The 5,415-nt window shown below is 40.6% G+C and overlaps 1 pseudogene; it reads right to left on the minus strand.

Moving 5' to 3' along the window:
• Positions 1 to 2,061: 2,061 nt before the first annotated feature.
• Positions 2,062 to 3,737, minus strand: LOC134370813 (60 kDa heat shock protein, mitochondrial-like; annotated as a pseudogene).
• Between the last annotated feature and the right edge of the window lie 1,678 nt (positions 3,738 to 5,415).

A 5,415-nucleotide genomic window follows, 5' to 3' on the forward strand; every position in this document is an offset into this window, starting at 1 on the left:
TGAGTCATGTCCATGTCGAGTGACCTGCCATCTACCATGTCAATAGCTTTTGTATTTTTTCTGAAGTGTATAACAAAATCATAGGACGTGTGGAACCTTTAGGTGTTCAGGTTGTGACGTCTCTCAGGGCTCATCAATTTCCAAGCCTTCATTCACCTTCTTAGAGGCTCTTTGTCTGCTCTTTGGTCTACATCCTTTGGTGGGTGACCCTGTGAGAGAGAGACAGGGAAGGGAGATTCTGGAGTTTCCAAATAAAGGTAGCTCTACATTGGGAAACAGCCAGTGAAGATGGTGTCCCAGAGGACCCCATAGGATGCTATAGCCTTTAGGGGTGTGAAGAGTCCTGGTGAAGGCCAGGGGGGTTTGGGGAGGTCCTGGAGTGGGGCTGAGTGAGGCCTTGTGAGACCTCTGATGTGGATATTGCTTTCTTGAATAATGGGTCTGGCTATTGAACTAGAAGTGGTGAGACAAGCATTCCAGTGGGCAGTCGGAACCTGCATTAGGTCAACAGCTGAAAATTCATCTCAGACGTGCAGGTGGGATCGGCTCTTGCCATGGGGTTCTGGAAGGATCTGTGATACAACCGTGAACAGTGGGTGACAAACCATAGAAAATGAAAGCATCTCAAAGTGGGAAACTTTAAGTTTTCAAGAAAGAGAACTGCAGATTTCCTGAATATACTGTGTGTGTATATGAGGGCTTCTTAACCTTGAGAGTGCTCCACCTCACGACCCCCAACAGTCCCAAGAGGTAGGTTGATTTAGAGACCCAAGTGCACTGGGGACAGGAATTCTTCATCTTAGTGGACTCAAATAGCACATGATTCATTTTATATTTGCTTCAAAATATAGCGTATTCATATAAAATGTGAAGTGCAGTAAGGCCAACAGATCAGGAGACGATTGTCACTGGAAACATAGTTTGTTGCTCACAGTTACCAATAGGAGGGGTCATGTCACTCCAGGTAGGATCATGCGAGGAAGCAGCAAGGCCAGTCAGGAGGCAGAGGGAGCAAAGGGGAAACCTGGGCAGGAGACTTGGTTGTGGTTTCTGGGGGAAGGAACAGGCAAGGCCAAGTAAGCAGGAGTAGGATTGGCTGGTTTGAAAAATTTCAGGGCTTGTCCCTAGTGGATGGGTACGTGTCCTTGGGGTGATTAGGGCAGGTGGATAGTGGCCCAGGGTATGAGGGCCCAATAAAGGAGGTGGTTGGGGGGTGGGCTCTGGATTGACTGATTGGAATTTAAGAAGTGCATTTGTGGATGAGCTGTTTAGCATCACTGGGAATTGGCTATTCCTCCAGGGTCAGCAGGGCCCCAGATGTCAAAGCTTCAGAATACAGAAAATAAAAGAGGCAGTTAAAACACCATCTGATCTGACAGTAGATGAACAAACTGAGACGCTTTGCCAAGTCAGGAATGCGAGATCAATCCAGTCAGGGCTGATTCTCATGGCCCCAACTCCATCCCCTCTTAAACATCATCTGGATTGAAATTTGATCACAAATAACTTAACTTTGTTCCTTTAATTGTCTGCATGGTTGTGGAGCAGAACAGTCACACATTTTTTTTCTCCCACCAGCTTCTGCATTAAGAGTCATCTAATCAGTTCTTGGCCACATGTTTTATAAATCTTGTCTAACCAATAACTTTGGAATTTGATATTTACATGTTTCAGCCAAAACTTCCATTTTAATGTCTTATTACACTCATTCTTGGGTAATTTTTGTATCTTCATAAATTATCAAGAATAATACTTGGCTGAAATTCCAATGTCTGATCAAGCAGGCTGATCTGTACTTTAGAACCTATTATTATTATATTTTTTTCTCATACCCAGTGCCGGGAATGCACAAATGTCTATTATTCAAAAATACAAAATAAATTACTTGTAGGCATGGACAATGATACAGTAAACCATTATATATTGTCATCTGAATCCAGTAACTGATGGTTATAGGGATTTTCTTAAACATCAGCCAGCCTTTTCTTCAGTCATTTTTTCAATCAACTTCTCTGAAGTTATTGGCGAGGAACACTGACTTGAGCTTCCCGTCACAGTTCATTAACACTGGTAAAGTACTATTATAGGAAGTTGAGTATGCCACCTCCCGTGCCACCTCCCTTCTGTGACTACAGCTTCTGCCGTAGTTAATGGAGAGGCCACCCCAGCAGTATGCAACAAAGAGGTTCTTATAATCCTTGTTTCTATCATATTCACAAAATCTCCAAGCATAGCATCATAACCACCTTCTGAGGAACTTTGCATAATTTTCTCAACTATCAAAGATCCTTCAATTCTTAGCAACAGTCATTGCAGGAATTTTGAGTGTTCTTTTAATAATTTCTGTATCAGTCTTTTGATCTTCATTAGCTGGAGTTAATGAGTCCAAGGCTGAAATGCAGCAAAGCAGAGCACAACCCCGTCCCAGCACAATGCCTTTTTCAACAGCAGCTCTTGTAGCATTGAGGGCGTCTTTAATTCTGTCTTTCTTTTCATTCAGTCATCCCACCAACCTTTAGCACAGCTAGCTACTCCATCTGAACGTTTTGCTAGACAAGTTCATTCAGTTTTTCCTTTCTGTATTCACTAGTTGTGATATCTAACTGCTCAGTGATTTCTTGAATGTGTTTTTTTCCATTTGAGCATTGTCACCTTTTCCTTTCAAGAGCATGGCATCGTCTTTGGTCACAATGAACTCTTCAACTTTTCCTAAGTCATGAGGCTGAACATCTTCAAGAGTTAGGGTCAATCCCTTTTCTCCAAACACTGCACCACCAGTACACATACCTATGTCTCTAAGCTGGTTCTTCTGATTGTCACCAAAACCTGGAGCTTTGACTACTTTGACTTGAAGACCAACTTTTAGCCTATTCAAAACAAGTGTTCTTAGAGCTTCTCCATCCACATCTTCAGCAACTATGACCAAGGGCTTATGCTGAGTGTTGGCAATTTTAAGAGCAGGTACAATAGACTGGACACTAGAAATTTTCTTTTCACTCAGTAGAACATAGGCATCCTGGAACTCACAATTCTGACCTTTCAATGTATTGATAAAGTATGGAGAAATATAGCCTTGATCAAACTTCATGTCCTCAATAATTTGTAATTCATCATTCAGTGTTTTTCCATCCTTTACTGTGATGACACTCTTTCTTCCAACCTTTTTCACTGCATTAGAAATGATGTTGTCATGATTCTTAGTCGCTGTTTGCAGAAATCGTAGCAACCTGAGAAATTTCTTCAGGCGTGGTCACAGGTTTAGAGTGCTTCTTAAGTTGGGCAATTACAGCATCAACAGCTGACATCACACCTCTCCCAATTTCCACTGGATTAGCACCTTTGCTAATCTTCTGGAAGCCTTCCTTGGCAATAGAGCGTGCCACTACCATAGCAGTGGTGGTGCCATCACCAGCCTCTACATTTGTGTTATTGCAACATCTTGAACAAGTTTAGCTCCAATATTCTTATATTTATCCTTTAAGTCAACTGACTTTGCCATATTTACACCATCTTTTGGTTACTTTGGGACTTCCCCAGCCCTGTTCAATGATCACTGTTCTTCTCTTTGGCCCCATTGTAATGGCTATGACACTGACTAAGAGGTCTACACCTTGAAGCATAAGTCTCAGGGCATCTGCACCAAATTTTACATCTTTGGCATAAGCCCAGATGAGATGAGAAGCCAGTGCCCTGGACACTGATCTCAACTGCTGAAGGACTGTGGGTAACCAGAACATTTCTGTGGGGTGGCAGCAGGCCATGAGGGTGGAGAAACAGGCTGTCAGTGACAAGTGAGGGTATTATTATTATTTTTATTATTATTATTACTACTATTAGTCTAGGACTTTTTAATGGTTCCAACACACATCTTTAGCATTTTAAAAAGCTCTTGGGAAAGCTCGAATGAAGACAATGGTTACAATGAACAAACTCAATATGTGAGATTAATTAATTAATTAGTTAATTAATTAATATTGAAACAATTTGTTCGTACATATCTGTGGGGTACTGCATGGAATATTAATACCTGTATGAAATATGTGATGCTCAAATCAAGATAATTAGTATATTCCACATCATACAATGTAATCATTTTTTTGTGACCCTTTACAATTTCTAATGAATCCTCCCTCCCCCTCTCCTTTTCCTCCCTCTGGTAACCTCAGTTCTGTTCTCTCCTTTTGGAAAGTTCAACATATAATTGTGATTGTTATATCTTTCTTTCTTTTCAAAAATTTATTAGTTCATTTTTTTTTTACCTTCTCCTCAGGGTATACAATCAATCAATCCACCACAAGTGTTTCTGTGTTTCTGAGTTTTCTGTTTTTCTACTTTTTACTATATTTTATCTTGACTTATTAAGATAATATATGCTCATTAAAGAAAACTCAAATATTACATAACTAAAAAAATAAATATTCCTATAATTTCACCTTTCAAGTCAATAATTTTGATGCAAAGTCTAATTTTTTTCATACTCCTTCCATTAATAATTAGCTGTTTTATTACTATCAACTCATTTGTATTAAATAGTAGAATCACTGAGTATCCAGAAATAAACAAATTCTTTCTAGACACCATGGCTAAGCATAGCTTGGCTTCGGAAAAAAGGCATATTCTGATTATTTAAACGTAGAACCTTTGGGATGTTTTTTCTTGGCTAGTGTGTAATTTCACAGCCTTGTAAGCACAGCACTCTACTGAGTTAAGTGACGCTGTGAAAGTCTCGTGTGACTACACTGCACATTTCACTGCACATTTGTATCTGCCGCTGAGCCCTTCCCTTCAGCATTTTTATGTCTTGTGGACATCTCCGGACTCTCGGCCACAGTGTGAGCACCTCACAGTCCCAACCAGCATGCTGTGTGTGTATTTCCAACTCTAGGCACGGCACCCGGGCAGAATAGAATAGATTCTCATGAATTCTTGTGAAGCACGTAATGAGTACATTTCACAAGGCAAGGAAAGAAGTAATTTGGTGTGTATTATAAGCCAAAGATTGGGTGTTCAGGTTGGACTCGAGGAGTGTGAGCCAAGTGGACTATGACAGCTGGCTTCATTCACACAGCTTGGTTAGAGTACTTGGACAAAAACGTCTATACTTTCTGCCATGCCTCCCACTTTGCCCTATTTAGGCTGTAGAGCACCGTGACAATCCTTGGCTCTATTTTTACATTGTACAGTGGCCAAATGGAATGAGTTTGGAAAAGTGGGACTCCATGATGCATAGTCTGTGGATGTTGACGCTGTGGAGGATACTGTGTAGGGTAAGGGGAACACATTTGCTGTTGTTCAGTACCTAAGGCGGTCATGCAGAGTTGAAAACCACTCTACTTTTGACTGATTTCAAAGATAAATTTATAAGATGTGACAAAATAAGATTTAGCATATTATGAGAACAACTCTAAAACAGCT

The sequence above is a fragment of the Cynocephalus volans genome, chromosome 2 (assembly GCF_027409185.1).
Source record: "Cynocephalus volans isolate mCynVol1 chromosome 2, mCynVol1.pri, whole genome shotgun sequence".
NCBI classification, from domain to species: Eukaryota; Metazoa; Chordata; class Mammalia; order Dermoptera; family Cynocephalidae; genus Cynocephalus; species Cynocephalus volans.